The following is a 20,628-nucleotide window of genomic DNA, read 5'->3' on the forward strand; positions in this document are numbered from 1 at the left end:
TGGTAGGTCTAATGACCGGCGATGATGAGTCAGCCTACAGGGAGGAGGTCAGTGACTTGACAGTGTGGTGCTTGAGCAACAACCTCTCCCTCAATGTCAGCAAGACCAAGGAGCTCATCGTGGACTACAGGAAACAGGGGGCGGGGTCGACCATGCCCCCATCCACATCGACAGGCCGGCAGTGGAGCAGGTAGACAGCTTTAAGTTCCTCGTTGTCCAAATCACTAAAGACTTAAAATGGTCCAAACGCACAGCCGTGAAGAAGGCGCAACATCGCCTTTGCCCCCTCAGGAGGTTGAAAATTTGGCATGGGCTCTCATCCTCAAAACGTTCTACAGGTGTACCGGTGAGAGCATATTGAATGGCTGCATCACCGCTTGGTATAGCAATAGCACCATCCTCGATCGCATGGCGCTACAGAGGGTTGTGCGGACAACCTAGTACATTACTGGGCCGAGCTCCCTGCCATCCAGGACCTCTATATCAGGCAGTGTGAAAAGAAGGCCCAGAAAATCATCAAAGACCCCAACCACCGACGCCATAGACAGTTTTCTCAGCTGCCGCGCAGCTTCTATGCCAAAGCAATACGACTGATAAATAGCTAACAAAATAGCTACGTGGACCGAGTTTAACTTGTATCTTTATTTACCTTTTATTTCTGTATTTGCACTGTCTATGCACACTCACAGGGCCCTACACACTCACACCCACTGTCACTCCAACACACACATGAACACTCACTCTATCATTCGCTCACTCACACATAATATGCACATACATTATACTGACTGTACACACCTGCACACCCACTCACATACAAGCTGCTGCTACTCTGTTTATCTTATATCCTGTTAACTAGTCACCTTATTCCTATACATATCTCCCTCCATCACGCCAGGTATCCCTGCACATATAAAGACTTTTTAAATATTTGCTGTATATAGTATGCTTACTTACTTAATTGTGTATTTCATATTTATTATTCTTCTAGTAATAAATGATTGATTATTGCATTGTTGGGCTTTGAGTTAGCAAGAAAGGCGTTTCACTGTACTTGTGCATGTGACTTGAAACTTAACCTCCTGGGTTGTTTCTGTACAGCTCACTCTGCCTCTGTATGTGGTCTGCTTTTACCATGTACTGTATGTTACATGAGTACTTCAGTTCGTGTCCAGTCTCAGGGGGGATTGGCGCTCTTATGTCAGTGCTTCGGGAGGTCTCTGGATGTCCAAATACCCGTGTTGTTTTTCAGGAGACACATTGGCTAGCTCTTGTCAGTATTTTTAAGAAAATGTCATCCTGTCTGAAACTTTGTTGAATGTTTGCAGAGAGTGTTCTCTCACTAGGCAACCATGTATTTTTCTGACGTCAAAGCTCTGAATACAGGTCCGTGTTAATAAAATACGGAAGGCTTCAATGCAGCGTCTAAATAGAGGCTGAAAGCAATCAGTTGTCCCCCTCTGTTCACCCCTATAGATGATATCATATTTTTTATACATTTCTCATCTCTTTCATTGGCACCATCCCCCTCCTCTATTGTGGCCTCCCAGCTCTCTGTCCTGTGACAGTCTGCTGTTATCGATGCATAGAAAGACCACAGGAACATCAGAGGAACAAGCATGCAGTTTGTAGTGTCACAGTCACTGCTTGCACCCTCACCACCAATTTGTGTACACACACACACACACACACACACACACACACACACACACACACACACACAACTAATATTGCACACACATACAGAGATCCCTCAAAGCATTTGGAATCCGCTTCTATAGTGCTTCCGTTCATCAACATGATGCATACACACACATACAAGATCACATGCATGCTGGTTCTGTGCGCGATCCCAAACCCTCATTACACACAGTATCCTAGCCAGGCAGTAGAACAGAACCGGAGTAGGGTTGGAGTCCAAGTCCTAGCATCAGGTCAGAATAGGAGCAGGGAGCCGGGACAAAGGAAAGGTGAATGTGCATTCAAAGCCTATTCATTTAGGAGTACCTGGCTGTGTTAAACAACAACACAGAGATGTGTGAGAATAGCAGCACTGCTGAAACCTGAAACTAGCACAGCTCATCCTCCCTAGAGCTCAGCTGTTAGTTCCATATCTGACCCATGATGGAACACATTGTTCCAAACTAAAGGGTTCTGATCCAGACCAACCGGTTATGTTCAGGTCCAACAGCAGAACAGAGCTCCTTGCCCCCCCCCCCCCCCCCCCCCCCCCCCCACTGCTCTGAGCGAGCCAGGATGCTGGTTCAAGACTGACTTGTCCTGCTCCAACTCTACAAAGCCTTGCGCTCGCATGCATTTCAGTTTCAGAGCTGGATGGAGACAAGCAGACTTCCCCGCTGAGTGTAAATATTTCGAGCCTTGCCTCTGTGGTTTACCAGTAATGTGACTAGTCTGTACGTGTCTTATTGCCGTGAGAACATTAACATGCTGTTAGCTTTTACCACCATGCTTCCTTTGTGACACTAACCACGTTTCCATACAGTTTTTATGCAAGTAAGTTCATACTGTATACAAATAAATCACGACAGCTATGATGGAAACAAAGTGGAGGTACAACTCTTTTAAATGCAGACAGATCATTTGTTCCTTTTGACATGGTGGGATCATTTTGTGTCTGTAAAATGTATTATGCGGTGGAAACACCTTTTTATGCGCAAATATTGATATAATAACCTTCATATCAAAGTAAACTCTTGAGTCACGCAATGACATGGTGTGTGTGGTCCTCCCATTACGACTCTGGAAACCATTCTGTTTATTAGGATACAGATGGAATAAGTTATGGTGAACTTCACAGGGGGGTGAAAGTGCAAGGTGAGCTTGATGCTCCTTTCCAATAAATATCGAGGGTCTTATTCTGGTGACATGATCGATGATAGATGCTTGACTGCCGTTTTGACAAATAAAAATATTCTCGCTCTTATCCATAATCTCATGATGTAGGCCACCCAACCCTCAGTGTATCTGTGAGATGTTGACTAGAGTGCACGGACCAAGACTAGAGAAGGGACATTTGCTATTTAACTAAACATTGTATGTGACAAAACGATCGGTTGAGTTGAAAAATGTAACGGAAACCCATTTAACTTTTTTTTCCGAATTTTATTTGGTACAAGCAAAAAACAATGTCATCGCACAGATTTTTATCTGCAGCAAATCCGTTTGGTTGAAACGCGCTACTGGTGGGAAAATTCACATGTTTTCTTTATGCTGACGTTCGACTGTTCGCATGAAAATCTGGCGCCAATTGGATGGAAGCCTAGTTACTGTGATCTCTTGAGCAACGTAGAACTGCTCAGGTTGTTGCGAACTGCTCATGGGAAATGAGTGTTGGTAAGATGTGGGGTTAAGACAGCTCGGGGTGTCCAACTGAAACCGTTTCTGCATGGTGCTGCTGATGAGACTCATGAACAGCCTCACACCAGAGAGGGGTTCCTTTAAATAGAATATGGAGTAATGAGGCCTTAATGCGGAGCTATAAGAACATGTCCGCTCCAGATGTGTTAGAAATCAAGCCTTCCTGATGGGGTTTTAATCACCTCTTCGTGCTCCTGTGCTTTGATCTCTGTGGTAAGGGTACAGTATACCGGAGGAGGGGGAACATGGACAGACGGAAATGTGTTCCCTTTAAATCAGGATTCCGGATGAAAGAGAAATATGCAGAATAGTGCGACGTAAGAATATGAATAATTTTGGCAGTGTGCCCCGTGGGACAGGGGTTGACCAGAATGGTCTGAGGGTGAATGTATTACAGTAATTGCCTCAAAGGCGCCATCCCCTCTGATGCCTTGCCCCTCCCGTCGGGTAGATTGGGGGGGCTGTCGATCATGTGGGTTACCAATCGCTGCCGGGGGGCTCCGCTGCACGATGCCCCTCTTCACTTGTCCCTTTGTTCCGAGAGAGAGAGAGCGAAAGCGCGAACGAATGCCTGGCATGAAGCACACCCAGTGAAAGTGAACATTGCTTCATGACCGAACTGTGCAGACAGAAATTAGACCCCCAAAAGAGGCTGTGCTCAAACTGTCATCTGCTAATGAGGGGAAGGTTAATCCCTAATTACAAGATTACCCATCATTCAGTGTTTTACAAAAAAAAATTACACTTCCTAAATAATCTGCCAGCTTCAGCAAGATTTTAACAAGCCTCCCAGAATGATGAAATCCCCACACCATATGACAAAGGGGGAGAGGAAGACACATTCTGTCTTTGAAGCTAAAAAAACGTGTGCTTTTCCGGGGAAGTAGTCAGCATCTCTGCATCTCATTGTTACAGAATTCTGTAACAAAAAAACAGAAGTGGATGTCTAGTCACAGTATGTAACAAAATGTATTTCTGCATCAGTATAAATGATGCCTATCTGACTCTGTACTACTATAGCTACGCAGTAATGTAAATATTGATTCAATGATCATTACTGGACTAATATTTCACTATAACTAATCTAAACAATACATCTCGGTGAAGAGCCAGAGGAATGTGTATGTCTCGGACGTGGTTTGGTAAGTTTACACAAAGCAAGCAGCAATGACATTTTTCCAGCATGTTTTTTTCATCTTTCTCCGAATGTGCATAAAGTTCCCCTGTGGAATTCCTCTTAAAGCTTAAAACTGAGATATTGCAGGCTTCCATCTCATATCTCTGGTCCGTCAGGCCTCTCTACAATACAAGTCACAGAGCGACACAGAAACAGCCTCTCTTCCTCTCACCCCCCCCACCCCCACCCCCCAAAACCACCCCCTCTTTCTCCCCTCTGTTTTTTCTTCCATTTAGCTGCCTGCTGGTCATATGAACAGTGCAAGTCTCTCAACGACAGAGCCTCTTCTCTCTTGAGCCTTGAGTTTCACTCCCCCACAATCAGTCAGCCCACGCTGTAGCCAGTTTCACGAAGCCCAGTGCTACAGAACTGTATGTCAAAGGTCAAATCACAGACAGACCAAGTGATTCACTCTCACTCTACTGTCAAAGTCCAGAGACTGCTCGTGGAGATTTCGCCATAGCCATTTCCTTTGTTTAGGAAATTGAGCTCTAAACAGTTGTGAATATCAGTGTCAAAGTGATATGCATATAGATAAGATTATGCTGGTGTGTCTGTGTGAGGGATGGTATTGTTCTTTTGACATTTTGAAGGTATCTGTGTGTATCTCTGTGTCTGGTCCGCTAGCACACGTGTGTTGTTGTGTGTCGTTTCAGTGTTGCTATTTGTGTTTTTTTTTTTTCTCTTGGTGTGGGTTTCAGCCCTGGCTGCATGGCTGAGTGGTTGTGGGTGTTATCAGCCTGCCTGTCAACACTGGGCCATCTAGAGGAGATCACACCAGACAAGAAGAAGTCCAGGGGAGAACCACTGCAATCGCTCTCTCACTCACAGATCATCACTGATACCACCAACCTACTGCATGACTGTTGCCCTGAAGACTTACCCTGGGTTAATGTAGCAGTGTTGCCCTGAAGACTTACCCTGGGTTAATGTAGCAGTGTTGCCCTGAAGACTTACCCTGGGTTAATGTAGCAGGCTTGCCCTGAAGACTTACCCTGGGTTAATGTAGCAGTGTTGCCCTGAAGACTTACCCTGGGTTAATGTAGCAGTGTTGCCCTGAAGACTCACCCTGGGTTAATGTAGCAGTGTTGCCCTGAAGACTTACCCTGGGTTAATGTAGCAGTGTTGCCCTGAAGACTTACCCTGGGTTAATGTAGCAGTGTTGCCCTGAAGACTTACCCTGGGTTAATGTAGCAGTGTTGCTCTGAAGACTTACCCTGGGTTAATGTAGCAGTGTTGCCCTGAAGACTTACCCTGGGTTAATGTAGCAGTGTTGCCCTGAAGACTTACCCTGGGTTAATGTAGCAGTGTTGCCCTGAAGACTTACCCTGGGTTAATGTAGCAGTGTTGCCCTGAAGACTTACCCTGGGTTAATGTAGCAGTGTTGCTCTGAAGACTTACCCTGGGTTAATGTAGCAGTGTTGCCCTGAAGACTTACCCTGGGTTAATGTAGCAGTGTTGCCCTGAAGACTTACCCTGGGTTAATGTAGCAGTGTTGCTCTGAAGACTTACCCTGGGTTAATGTAGCAGTGTTGCCCTGAAGACTTACCCTGGGTTAATGTAGCAGTGTTGCCCTGAAGACTTACCCTGGGTTAATGTAGCAGTGTTGCCCTGAAGACTTACCCTGGGTTAATGTAGCAGTGTTGCCCTGAAGACTCACCCTGGGTTAATGTAGCAGTGTTGCCCTGAAGACTTACCCTGGGTTAATGTAGCAGTTAGTGTTATTTCATTTACGTCTCACAATTGGGTTGTTAATGTTGTATGTATTTTCCGTGTGGAAAACCCCCCGAGATGATAAACCCCCTTCTGTTTGTGACTGCAGATGGAACTCAAAGACCTATCTATCTATACAGTGACCGCGGTTAGGGTTTAGGATGAGTCCTGCTCGTGTCTCTTCTGCTCTGTGACCACTCACCTAGCTGAGTTTTTAAAGTCACACTTTATTTGGATAGTCCACCTGTACATGCTCTACAGTAGATCATACGATCAACAAACTATCTGCTGATGGGGTTAGGTTTAGAATAAGGGCTAGGGTTAGCTAGGATAAGGGTTAGGGTTAAAGCTAGGGTTAGTAGTTAGTTAGTTTGTCTGTAGAGCATCTACAGATAGACTATCCAAATAGTGTTTCTGCCCCCTCTGCCCCTGGTCCTGCTGGTTCTGTGAACTTGAATGCTCTGCCTCTGCTTCTGCCTTGCTCTGGGAACTGACTGAGGGCGATCAATGCTGCAGTGATGGCTGTGAAATCACTTCATGTCATGGATAGAGCCCTGGGGCTCAGGGATGTGGAGAGAGAGAGAGAGAGCAGAGACACTGCTACCGCCTGCTATCAACAGCAAATTCAGTCCCACTGCAGCCTGACTGTGAAGCTAAGCTCAGTGTGTGGCTAACTGGCTGGCTGGGGCTGTGGAGGGCTTCCCTGGCCGTTTCCACTATGTAATGACTTGTAGCTATAGAAGAGAGTGTAGCGGGTGTCTGTGTGTGAAGCTGGATGAGCTGTGACTGAGGTACAGTAGAGACGGGGGGGGGGGGGGGGGGGGGGGGGGGGTCCTTCATCTGATCTGGAAAGGGCGATATACAAGTGTTACTGATCGTCTGTAGAGCAACAGATTTGTATGCAAATAGTTTGTATGCATATGAATGCCAATGATTTTGGAATGAGATGTTCGACGAGCAGGTGTCCACATACTTTTGGTCATGTAGTGTACATGATCGAAGTTTTTTAGTTGGTTTTCAACAGTCATAAAATGTGCTTTATTTACTTTTGAAGAACAACTAAAATATGTGACTTTGTCAGCTTTATAGAGATGAGATAATGACTTAAAGTGAAATAATGTAGTCATCAAATAGGCCTAAAACAAATTGTAATATACACAACAACTGAAATATTGGAATAAAGTAATGTGAATAAGCAGTAATGGGCAGTCATTACCATCATTGGACTTTTGTTAGTTTTATTCTTTGTTACAGCATTCAACCCACATAATGCATAGTGCATTTAATGTTGTTTTTTAACTGTGATTTATTTTTTAATTATCTAACTGAAAATAAACCGACCTCAGCGTAGCTCTCGCTTATCCAATCGAACGTTTGTCTGTCTGACAGGAAGAGGTTTTGAGTGAGTTGTGTTTTAAGTCTGCTGCTGTAGGCTTTGTGTTTCATCGATCCATACCATAGTGTGTTTATGTGTGCATCTATTATAGATCTATAATGTGTTCAACAGAAACCACATCATGGCAATACTTGCTGTAGATACTCTATGTAGGATGTACAGTAGCTTCCAAATGTTGTTAGGTTACAGCTAAAATTGACCTAAAAAAAAATGTTTTTCCCTCATCAGTCTACATACAATACCCAAATGTCAAAGAAAAAACAGGTTTTTAGACATTTTTGCTAATTGATTAAGTATTCAGACCCTTTACTCAGTACTTTGTTGAAGCACCTTTGGCAGCGATTACAGCCTTGAGTCTTCTTGGGTATGACGCTACAAGCTTGGCACACCAGTATTTGGGGAGTTTCTCCCATTCTTCTCTGCAGATCCTCTCAAGCGCTGTCAGGTTGGATGGGGAGCGTCGCTGCACAGCTATTTTCAGGTCTCTCCAGAGATGTTTGATCGGGTTCAGGTACGGACTCTGGCTGGTTCACTCAAGGACATTCGGAGACTTGTCCCGAAGCCACTCCTGCGTTGTCTTGCCTGTGTGCTTAGAGTCGTTGTCCTGTTGGAAGGTGAACCGTCGCCCCAGTCTGAGGTCCTGAGCCCACTGGAGCAGGTTTTCATCAAGGAGCTCTCTGTGCTTTGCCTCGATCCTGATTAGTCTCACAGTGCCTGCTGCTGAAAAACATCCCCACAGCATGATGCCACCACCACCATGCTTCACCGTAGGGATGGTGCCAGGTTTCCACCAAACGTAACGCTTGGCATTCAGGCCAAATAGTTTAATCTTGGTTTCATCAGATCAGAGAATCTTGTTTCTCATGGTCTGAGAGTCTTTATGTGCCTTTTGGCAAACTCCAAGCGGGCTGTCATGTGAGGAGTGGCTTCCATCTGGTTACTCTACCATAAAGGCCTGATTTGGTGGAGTGCTGCAGAGATGGTTATCCATCTGGAAGGTTCTCACATCTCCACAGATGAACTCTAGAGCTCTTTCAGAGTGACCATCGGGTTCTTGGTCACCTCCCTGACCAAGGCCCTTCTCCCCCGATTGCTCAGAAAGGTTCCAAACTTTTTCCTTTTAAGAATGATGGAGGCCACTGTGTTCTTGGGAATCTTCAATGCTGCAGAAATGTTTTGGTACCCTTCCCCAGATCTGTGCCTCGACACAATCCTGTCTCGTAGCTCTACGGACAATTCCTTCGACCTCATGGATTGGTTTTTTTCTCTGACATGCCTTTCCAAATCATGTCCAATCAATTGAATTTACCACAGGTGGACTCCAATCAAGTTGTAGAAACGTCTCAAGGATGATCAATGGGAACAGGAAACACCTGAGCTCAATTTCGAGTCTCATAGCAAAGGGTCTGAATACTTATGTAAATCAGGTATTTCTGTTTTTGCTGATGAATTGTTTTTATTTAGTCCATTTTAGAATAAGGCTGTAACGTGACAAAATGTGGAAAAAGTCAAGGAGTCTGAATACTTTCCGAATGCGCTGTATGTTGTACGTCTTTTATCTTGTATGTTACAAGCCCCATTGCTTCTTGACTTTATACACTGCGTTGTGTTTTACAGTCCTGCTGAGATATAAATCTCTCTTCCTTCCTGCACCGACGTCTTTAATGCTCCATCTCACTGCATTTGTGTTGATACCGCAGAGACACTGTTGGCACTTGGCGTCAAGGGCGAGAACCTGTGGTCAGGGACCGGTGTGGGGGAGGAGGCGTTAAGGGGAGGGAGTGCAGAATGGAACAATCCTCCTGACAGCTAGCAGAGCTCTCAACGAGTATGCTCACAACACCATTAGACGGGCCAAAAATGGAACCCGACAAGGCAGCCAATCACAGCAGAGAGAGGTCCTACCCAGCGTGGGACTATGATGATAACCCATAACCCTCTGGCTGCTCTAAAAGCCTGAGAGAGATTAGCTAGGAGGAGGAGAGAAATTACTCTACCACAGAGGTAAGATTGCATCTGTCTGGTGCTTTGATGCTAATACAACAGCTTTAATGTGATAGAGGGGTAGTGTGAAGTAGAGGTCATCTCAGATCTGGAAATTTAGATCCAAATCGAATTGGATTTGTGAAATTCCCATCTGACATTTTTTGCAAAATCAATACCCCATCTGATTCGGATCCGAGGTTGACCAGATGTGACCCGAAATATGTCAGAGAATCGGATCCAAATTGGGTCAGGTCTGTATCCGACCCAAATGGATCCGAAAGAATAAAAAAATGCAGCTGTATTACTGCGCATGCAAGCAGAATGTCTTTGACTTCACAGGCAGTGAACGTTAACACTCAGCGTGCCGGAATTCCATAAATACTAGAAAGGCCATGACCGTCATTCTGACCATTTGATATTTCAATTGTTTAAATATTCCATAATAAAGAATTAATTGCTAAATGAATGCATTTATTATGTTAAAATATGTCATAAGTAACATCAGGACACCAAATGCAAATTATAAACAGTCAGAAAATGTATTTCTTGATCCAGAAGCACTTAGACTGTAAATACTAAAAACAGATGATAGTGTATTTTTGACTGGAAGACAAGTTGCCTGTCCACCAGGCCCGTCCAAACTAAACCTAAACTTTATTGAAACTACACCTATAATAATTATTATTATTAACGCAACACAGCAAGATGCATTTGGCAGCATGGGGATGGGTATTTTCATTAACAAAGAAACAAGGACCTTACCAAATAGCACTTCTTCCATATCATCTTACAGAGGTCCATTCTGTGTTTTAGTTTTTGGGTTTTACATCTAGCCTACAGGAACATAAACTAATGAAAAATGTTATGTTCTTTCAAATATTTACATTTTGTATTCTGTTACTGAACACCTTCATAAACACAACTAAATGACATTGGCATGAAGGGGGGTTCTATGAGGCCAGGCTTTTCTAGTTAAATGGATTTATTAGACTGGTGGCTATTGGCGCTCCTCAAGGCCTGGCTAGTCTACTGTTAAATATGATATGGTCATTTTGACCGTCATGGTGCTTTTAGGATGAGATGCTCAAAGTTTTTGTATTTTATGACATTTGTCTGAGAGTACTGCTAGACTGTAAAATACACATATGTTTTGGAAGAGTCAGGTGTAAGGTTTATATTGAAATTACAAAACTGAAAACAGTCAGGTTGCCGGCCTTGGGAGTTCTAGTGTTAATGTTTCACATGCGTTTTCTGTTGTAGGCCGATCTAAAATAATTTGAGTTGTGGTCTACACACTACAGCCTAGTATTTTCATAAATGACATCCCTAATTAAAACAAGAAGGGAATGGGTTTGTGTCAAAAACGCACTATAGGCGCGTCCCCTCTCCAGAATACGCTCTCTGTTTCCCGTTAATTTGTGCGCATTCATTGTTTCATTATGTGACTTGGGTAATGAATTAATGCTCGAGTGCCAAATCAACACGTGTTTCTATTTGTCTTTATTACATCTTTTTGATATTTATGAGTCTTATTTTTGTATATATTTTTATATTTATATAGTTTTAAATGTTGTTATTTATTTGTGTTGTTCCAAATAAAAATGACAGTTAGTGCAGAATAGTTGTTGTTTATCTTTCTAAAGGGGGGGTTCGCCCTGGGAGCCATACAAGCTAGAACCGCCACTGGCTGATCCCATGAAATAGGCTACCTGAACACTTCTCCGTTTCTCAAATACAGCTGTGTCTGTTCCAAGCTCATTGGCGCGGGAAACGGTGAGGGCCCAGTTAAAACAAGTTAGTCAACATGGGTCAGCATCCATGTGGAACGCTTTCGACACCTTGTAGTCCATGACCCGACGAACTGAGGAAGTTCTGGGGACAAAGGGGGGTGCAACTCAATATTAGTGTTCGTAATGTTTTGAACACTCAGGGTACTGTATATGTATGTACGTCTCCGTGTGTCGATGTGACTGAGTGCAGTTATACAAGACGATGTTGTGTCTGAGGTATCTCAAACACTGATCTCTAGGTTCACTGGTTTCCCCTGCAGCAGGAGAAAGTGGAGCTGGGTAGCTGTGAGTGCTGCAGTGACAGCAGGTGGGTAATGGAACAGCTATTTGGGAGGGGGGCAGCAGGCACACTGCTAATTGGGGCTTATCAGGTGTTGCTGGGAAAGGGAAAACACCACCTGGGGCTTTTGTGAGAGCAGGGAGCTATCAGTTGGTCACATGACCACAGTGCGAGGAGGAGGAGGAGGGGGGGGGGCCTTTGTCTCAGTGTGGTGTTAGGAACCGGATAATTTTGTCCACCAGCCGGCTCTCTGTCGAACCGTCTGGTTTTACAGCGCCTCAGAACGGGTCTCGAAACAAGCACTGGTTTTAATTGGCTGATCAGTAATAATTGGCTGATCTCTCTGTCCATCATCATCATTTGGATAACCATTAGAACCTCCCCCCTACATTGTGGACTTCAAAGTGCAAGCAACGCCGGTGAGTTTGGAAAATCTGAAAGTACGCATCTTAGAAATAGTTTTCACATTTAAAATGTATATGCCTGAACTCAGAATCAATTGGGCTTCCCAAAAATGATATGGTTAATGAGAGAGAACATTTATTTTTCTAAGTCCCATCTACTACAACCCCCTTTCAAGTCCCACTTTGTTGCACAGTGTTACCAGGCTGTATGTACCAGTCGAGCCAGAGGAACCAGAGGATAAGGTTTCAGAAGATCTTTACTATTTAGGCTCTTGAATATTCAGCATGGTTCATTTGAATATCGTACTAAATACACATTGCTTGATAAACTTGGAGCAGCTTTGATTATGTAAAACAGATTATCTGGTTGTTTTTAGTTCTGATCATTTGTGGATGTAAAACAACCTTGGTGTTGGAGACAAACAAGATGGGCTACATGGTGACAAACTAAACTCAGCAAAAAAAGAAACGTCCTCATTGTCAACTGCGTATATTTTCAGCAAACTTAACGTGTAAATATTTGTATGAACATAACAAGATTCAACAACTGAGACATAAACTGAACAAGTTCCACAGACATGTGACTAACAGAAATGGAATAATGTGTCCCTGAACAAAGGGGGGGGGGATCAAAATCAAAAGTAACAGTCAGTATCTGGTGTGGCAACCAGCTGCATTAAGTACTGAAGTGCATCTCCTCATGGACTGCACCAGATTTGCCAGTTCTTGCTGTGAGATGTTACCCCACTCTCCCACCAAGGCACCTAAAAGTTCCCGGACATTTCTGGGGGGATTGGCCCTAGCCCTCACCCTCCGATCCAACAGGTCCAAGACGTGCTCAATGGGATTGAGATGCAGGCTCTTCACTGGCCATGGCAGAACACTGGCATTCCTGTCTTGCAGGAAATCACGCACATGACGAGCAGTATGGCTGGTGGCGTTGTCATGCTGGAGGATCATGTCAGGATGAGCCTGCAGGAAGGGTACCACATGAGGGAGGAGGATGTCTTCCCTGTAACACACAGCATTGAGATTGCCTGCAATGACAACAAGCTCAGTCCGATGATGCTGTGACACACCTCCCCAGACCATGACGGACCCTCCACCTCCAAATCGATCCCGCTCCAGAGTATAGGCCTTGGTGTAATGCTCATTCCTTCGACAATAAACGCGAATCCGACCATCACCCCTGGTAGGCAACTGACAAAAGTCAGTGAAGAGCACTTTTTGCCAGTCCTGTCTGGTCCAGCGATGGTGGGTTTATGCCCATAGGCGACGTTGTTGCAGGTGATGTCGGGTGAGGACCTGCCTTACAACAGGCCTACAAGCCCTCAGTCCAGCCTCTCTCAGCCGATTGCGGACAGTCTGAGCACTGATGGAGGGATTGTGCGTTCCTAGTGTAACTCGGGAAGTTGTTGTTGCCATCCTGTACCTGTCCCGCAAGTGTGATGTTCGGATGTACCAACCCTGTGCAGTTGTTACACGTGGTCTGCCACTGCGAGGACGATCAGCTGTCCATCTTGTCTCCCTGTAGCGCTGTCTTAGGCGTCTCACAGTACGGACATTGCAATTTATTGCCCTAGCCACATCTGCAGTCCTCATGCCTCCTTGCAGCATGCCCAAGGCACGTTCACACAGATGAGCAGGGACCCTGGGCATCTTCCTTTTGGTGTTCAAAATGGCGCCGGAAGAAATGGTAGCAGTTTTACGGGTGCCCAACCAATTGTGCTATTATGTGTTTTTTCGCGTTATTTGTAACTTATTTTGTACATAATGTTTCTGCCACTGTATCTTACGGAAAAAAAGAGCTTCTAGATAGCGATCACTTGCCTCAGATTAGACAAAGATTTTTTTCTACAACAAGCAGGACGCACAGGACATTCTCCAAGCACCCAACAGGACCGACATCCCCGCTATTTGCAAGAGGAAGCGATGCAGGTACAGAGGACAAAGAGCCGGATGCCTCGTGAGGACCCGCAGAAGGCGAGTGGGAAAGCTGCCATTACCATCAGTACTACTCGCCTACATGCAATCATTGGACAATAAATTAGACGAGGTACGATCACGAATATCCTACCAACTGGACATCAAAAACTGTAATATCCTATGTTTCACGGAATCGTGGCTGAATGACGACATGGATATTCAGTTGGCGGGATATACGCTGCACCGGCTAGATAGAACAGTACACTCCGGTAAGACGGGGGGGGGGGGGGGTCTATGCATATTTGTAAACAGCTGGTGCACGAAATCTAAGGAAGTTTTTAGATTTTGCACGCCTGAAGTAGAGTATATTGTGATAAATTGCAGGCCACACTACTTGCCTAGAGAGTTTTCAGCTATACTTTTCGTGGCTGTTTATTTACCACCACAGACCGATGATGGCACTAAGATCGCATTCAGTCAGCTGTATAAGGAAATAAGCAAACGGGAAACCACTCACCCAGAGGCGGCGCTCCTAGTGGCCAGAGACTTTACTGCAGGGAAACTGAAATCAGTTCTACCAAATGTTAAATGTGCAACCAGAGGGAAAAAAATTCTAGATCACCTGTACTCCACACACAGAGACGCATACAAAGCTCTCCCTCGCCCTCCATTTGGTAAATCCGACTAAAACTCTATCCTCCTGATTCCTGCTTACAAGCTAAAATTAAAGCAGGAAGCACCAGTGACTCGGTCTATAAAAAAACTACAGGACTGTTTTGCTATCACAGACTGGAACATGTTCCGGGATTCTTCCGATGGCATTGAGGAGTACACCACATCAGTCACTGGACGTCGTCCCCACAGTCACTGTAAGTATTTACCCCCAACCAGAAACCATGGATTACAGGCAACATTCGCACTGAGCTAAAGGGTAGAGCTGCCGCTTTCAAGGTGCGGGACTCTAACCCGCGAGCTTACAAGAAATCCTGCTATGCCCTGCGACGAACCATAAAACAGGCAAAGCGTCAATACAGGGCTAAGATTGAATCATACTACACCGGCTCCGACGCTCGTCTTATGTGGCAAGGCTTGCAAACTATTACAGACTACAAAGGGAAGCACAGCCGCGAGCTGCCCAGTGACACGAGCCTACCAGACGAGCTAAAGCACTTCTATGCTCGCTTCGAGGCAAGCAACACTGAGGCATGCATGAGAGCATCAGCTGTTCCGGACAGCTGTGTGATCACGCTCTCCGTAGCTGACATGAGTAAGACCTTTAAACAGGTCAGCATACACAAGGCTGCAGGGCCAGACGGATTACCAGGACGTGTGCTCCAGACGTGCTGACTAACTGGCAGGTGTCTTCACTGACATTTTCAACATGTCCCTGATTGAGTCTGTAATACCAACATGTTTCAAGCAGACCACCATAGTCCCTGTGCCCAAGAACACAAAGGCAACCTGCCTAAATGACTACAAACCCTTAGCACTCACGTCCGTAGCCATGAAGTGCTTTGAAAGGCTGGTAATGGCTCACATCAACACCATTATCCCAGAAACCCTAGACCCACTCCAATTTGCATACCGCCCAAACAGATCCACAGATGATGCAATCTCTATTGCACTCCACACTGCCCTTTCCCACCTGGACAAAAGGAACACTTATGTGAGAATGCTATTCATTTTCTGCAGCTCAGCGCTCAACACCATAGTACCCTCAAAGCTCATCACTAAGCTAAGCATCCTGGGACTAAACACCTCCCTCTGCAACTGGATCCTGGATTTCCTGACGGGCCGCCCCCAGGTGGTGAGGGTAGGTAGCAATACATCTGCCATGCTGATCCTCAACACTGGAGCTCCCCAGGGGTGCGTGCTCAGTCCTTCCTGTACTCCCTGTTCACCCACGACTGCATGGCCAGGCACGACTCCAACACCATCATTAAGTTTGCAGACGACACAACAGTGGTAGGCCTGATCACCGACAACGACGAGACAGCCTATAGGGAGGAGGTCAGAGACCTGGCCGGGTGGTGCAAGAATAACAACCTATCTATCTCTCAACGTAACCAAGACTAAGGAGATGATTGTGGACTACAGGAAAAGGAGGACCGAGGACTCCCCCATTCTCATCGACGGCGCTGTAGTGGAGCAGGTTGAGAGCTTCAAGTTCCTTGGTGTCCACATCAACAACAAACTAGAATGGTCCAAACACACCAAGACAGTTGTGAAGAGGGCACGACAAAGCCTATTCCCCCTCAGGAAACTAAAAAGATTTGGCATGGGTCCTGAGATCCTCAAAAGGTTCTACAGCTGCAACATCGAGAGCATCCTGACTGGTTGCATCACTGCCTGGTACGGCAATTGCTCGGCCTCTGACCGCAAGGCACTACAGAGGGTAGTGCGTACGGCCCAGTACATCACTGGGGCTAAGCTGCCTGCCATCCAGGACCTCTACACCAGGCGGTGTCAGAGGAAGGCCCTAAAAATTGTCAAAGATCCCAGCCACCCCAGTCATAGACTGTTCTCTCTACTACCGCATGGCAAGCGGTACCACAGTGCCAAGTCTAGGACAAAAAGGCTTCTCAACAGTTTTTAACCCCAAGCCATAAGACTCCTGAACAGGTAATCAAATGGCTACCCGGACTATTTGCATTTTGTGCCCCCCCAACCCCTATTTTTAAGCTGCTGCTACTCTCTGTTTATCATGTATGCATAGTCACTTTAATTATACATTCATGTACATACTACCTCAATTGGGCCGACCAACCAGTGCTCCCGCACATTGGCTAACCGGGCTATCTGCATTGTGTCCCACCCGCCAACCCCTCTTTTACGCTACTGCTACTCTCTGTTCATCATATATGCATAGTCACTTTAACCATATCTATATGTACATACTACCTCAATCAGCCTGACTAACCTATGTCTGTATGTAGCCTCGAAACTTCTATAGCCTCGCTACTGTTATTTTTCACTTTCTTTTTACTGTTGTTTTATTTCTTTACTTACCTATTGTTCACCTAATACCTTTTTGCACTATTGGTTAGAGCCTGTAAGTAAGCATTTCACTGTAAGCATTTCACTGTCTACACCTTTTGTATTCGACGCACATGACAAATAAACTTTGATTTGATTTGAAGCATGGGAAACCGTGTTTAAACCCTTTACAATGAAGATCTGTGAAGTTATTTGGATTTTTACGAATTATCTTTGAAAGACAGGGTCCTGAAAAAGGGACGTTTCTTTTTTTGCTGAGTTTACATAGCTTTGATAATGACCCTATATCTAGGCTATGCAGCATGAGCATACACGTTTCGTGATGCGTCTTCGGCTCCTCTCTTGATTCAAATGTGCTCCCTAAAGCGTTTTTTTGATTTCCTGTATCTCTGACACCTGAGAAATGTATGTCTGGTGCTTGTCTTCCTGTCTCTCGCTGCTGCCTTTTATCTCTTATTTCCTCTCACTCTCTTTCCATCCATCCATCTCTCTCTCTTTTTACACACTCACAATGGCGACACCATTCTCCAGCCTGTACTGTTTGACCAAGACCCCTGGTCCTGCAGTAGACCATTGAACACTAATGTGGGTTAGAGTAGGGCCTTCAGCCATGGAAATACAGAAATCTGAGGCTTTAGGTTCTTGCACCAGAGTAAAACCTGCCAGTGGAGCCACATGAATCTCACATAGCACACAGACTTGTTCTCTCATTGGATCTAGGCCTACCTCTGTGTAATCGATCATCTCAGTCACTCTCATCACGTCCTGTTGTTGAAGGAAGGAATCGTGGCAGGTGTGTTTTGGTCTTGGTGCTGAGCATGTGTTTATCTGTTATGGCTATAGCAGCAGGGATATGACAGTGATGTGTGATGTATGAGGGGTCAACACAGTGCACAGCTTTGTCTCGTGCCGTATGAGCTTCGGGACTACAGAGCAGTGGAGCAGGAAGTCTGCTGCTCTCATGTCCTGTCTGTCAGCTAGTTGCCGTGGAGACGTCTGGGCCTGTGTGGCACAGGGCAGGGCAGATCAAGGGCGAGACAACAGCACTGCAGGTAAACCAGCCCATCAGGTTTCACACGCTGTCAAATCCCCTGATCACAGAGATGTCATGTGGCACGCCAAGGTCTCCACGGTGACGCACAGTCTGACGGGACCTTGAGCTGCTGTCTACGAGCAAAGTCGGGAAACTCTCCTTAGAAATCTGACTGAAGAGAACTAACTGAAAGATGAGCTGAGAGGAAGGAAAAAGCTGCTTCCAAAACATCACATCATCTCCTCTTGCTCTGTTTAATCTCAGCAGTTTTTAGAGAGCTGGTTTATATTGACTCCTCCAATAACAACATCATTACCGTCTGCAGTAGTAATGTAACCTGATGTAATTACACTGGTGCGGCTGGCAGAGCCACTCAGCCTCAAGCCCTGATTTCTCTCTACTTATGGACACAGGAAACCGGGGGACGGGCGGAGACCTGATGCTGTGATTCTGGAAAGGAAATAGGAATATATTAATTGAATTGAATCAACTGTATTGTTCCACAGAGGGGACATTGGATTTGACCCCAGCATAAAATGGGCATACATCAGCACACATCCAACGGCTAATACAGTGCAGTAGCCCTATTGGGAGTAGTCTGACCAGGGAGGGAGTGACTCCAGCATGGCTTGGTGTGGCTGTGTTATTCAGGCTGAAAGGCAGAGCTCCTCCACACTGAAGGAGACTATTGTTCTTTTGTTCCTGCTTGAGGAAACAGCAGAGCATGCTGGTTATTATTGGTAGCCAAGAGCAGCTTTGTGTGTGTTCAACCTATGTGTGTGTGCGCAGCTGGACTCGTGTGCTGCTCTATTCAGCTCTCTGTGTGTCGAGTATATACTCTTAGGTGTGTGTGTGTGTGTGTGTGTGTGTGTGTGTGTGTTTTGTGAAAGTGTGTATAGGGCTATGTTCAGTACATTTCATTCCTGTGTACGGTGCATGGACTGGCACATGACGTTGAAGCCTTCCATGACAGCTTATATGTGGGGGTCTGTGTGTGCTGGTATCAGTGTGTGAGTGCATGAGGTTTTTGTGTGCGTCACAGCGATGTCTCAGATTCCTGCCTTTGTGTCCAGATGCCATTCCACATGGGCACGCCGCTCATTCCACTCTCCCCAGCCCAGCCCCGCTCTCCACCCTCACTGAGGTTTGTCACAGCCCAGTAGACAGGACGACAGTTAGACTACCTAGCTAGCTACCCAAACCAGCAGTAAAACCATTTAGAATAGAGAAATGAAGCAGGCAGCAGCAGTTCAGGCTGTAGAGAGGAGGAGTGCAGTGAAGGCATCAGGATCAGGTTACTATGAGCTGTTCTCCAGACGCATCTCGTTACCGTCAACGTATTTAAGAGACCAGCTCAGATTCTAATCAGCTTTCCAGAAACTCTTTACTGCTGGACAGCTTTTATTTTTGTTTTAACAGACCCTCCTTTTGCTTTCAACACTGTTTTGACTTCTGACTACTGATTCCAATCTTTCTTTATGGACAAGTGTGTTATTTGCATGCATTTGTGTCAAGAGAATTTTGAATCCCAATGATAATAACTAACAATCAATAAGCTTTGACCAATCCCCGAGGTTTGTAAGACCCTGGGTTTAATAATAATTAGTCAAAGACTCAGCTTCTGCAAAAGGTTCGTACAGTTTATTCATGAGAACGTTCTGAAGTCCATAATACAAAGACATCCATTTTATAACTCACTCTCTATTTACGCACATACCTCCACACAAACAGTAGATATCCTACGCACATACATACACACAAACAGTAGGTGGGTTGTATCCCTCCCCAGAGTTCTCACCACTGTTTATCACTACCCAGCGCTGTCAGTTCAATTCCCCCGAGATTATAGGAACCTTGAAAATGACTCCCTGTCCTATCATAAGTTTCTCAGAGTTCTAGCCAGGTCGGGTCAAACACAGTTGAATTGTTCTCGGTATTTTCTTAGACACACACACACATTTCTGTCCCTCACCTGTCTCTACCAAACCTTATTGTACTTATGTTTAGTACTTTAATCATTCATTATACATGCTATATAAACTAATAATCACTAATAGTTACGTTTCAGGGTGGAATATTTTAATCATTACCTTTAAACATATAATTCCCTTATCAATTTGTTTGAAAGTAATTATTTAAACTGTACCATTCAAATGAACGGCTTAATTTGAATTCATTATTGAATGGAAATGTTTAAGGATAGAGTGGATCTGAAAACCAGTAACACACATCTGCTAATTAAAATGTTATGACCCAACTGTGGCTTTTACAACTATCTTAACCAATGACCATGGGAATAGATTTTTCATTTCACTTTAGATTGGTTAATCATATACTTCCCACAAGTCTGGAAAGTCCCCATCTTTCTGTTGTTTACTTATTGGCAGGGTTGTGAAATGCCCTCCACGGTTTGGGGGACTTCATGTTGAGGCCTGGCCCTAGTCTGGCTGATCCACGATCTATGCTGCTATGCTGGAGTTAGAGGGAGTTCAATGGAGTTAAATGTTTCTCAGTCCGACAACAATGGTGTGACGGAGCAGAGTGTTGA

General features: G+C 45.1%; 1 protein-coding gene across 3 annotated transcripts in view; it reads left to right on the forward strand.

Annotated features, from left to right (window-relative positions):
* LOC115199319 (sphingosine 1-phosphate receptor 2) overlaps nucleotides 1-20,628 on the forward strand; it is a 34,795-nt gene that overhangs the window by 9,666 nt on the left and 4,501 nt on the right. The window contains exon 1 of one of the 3 annotated variants that reach the window (XM_029761886.1): nucleotides 9,431-9,668. The exons of 1 other annotated variant lie outside the window; for it this stretch is intronic. The gene's annotated coding sequence lies outside the window, so the exon portion shown is untranslated. Of the gene's footprint in view, nucleotides 1-9,430; nucleotides 9,669-18,934; nucleotides 19,225-20,628 lie in introns of those variants that run through there. One more of the 3 variants, XM_029761887.1, reaches the window with a different exon arrangement.

Source organism: Salmo trutta, chromosome 1, assembly GCF_901001165.1.
Source record: "Salmo trutta chromosome 1, fSalTru1.1, whole genome shotgun sequence".
In the NCBI taxonomy this organism is placed as follows: Eukaryota; Metazoa; Chordata; class Actinopteri; order Salmoniformes; family Salmonidae; genus Salmo; species Salmo trutta.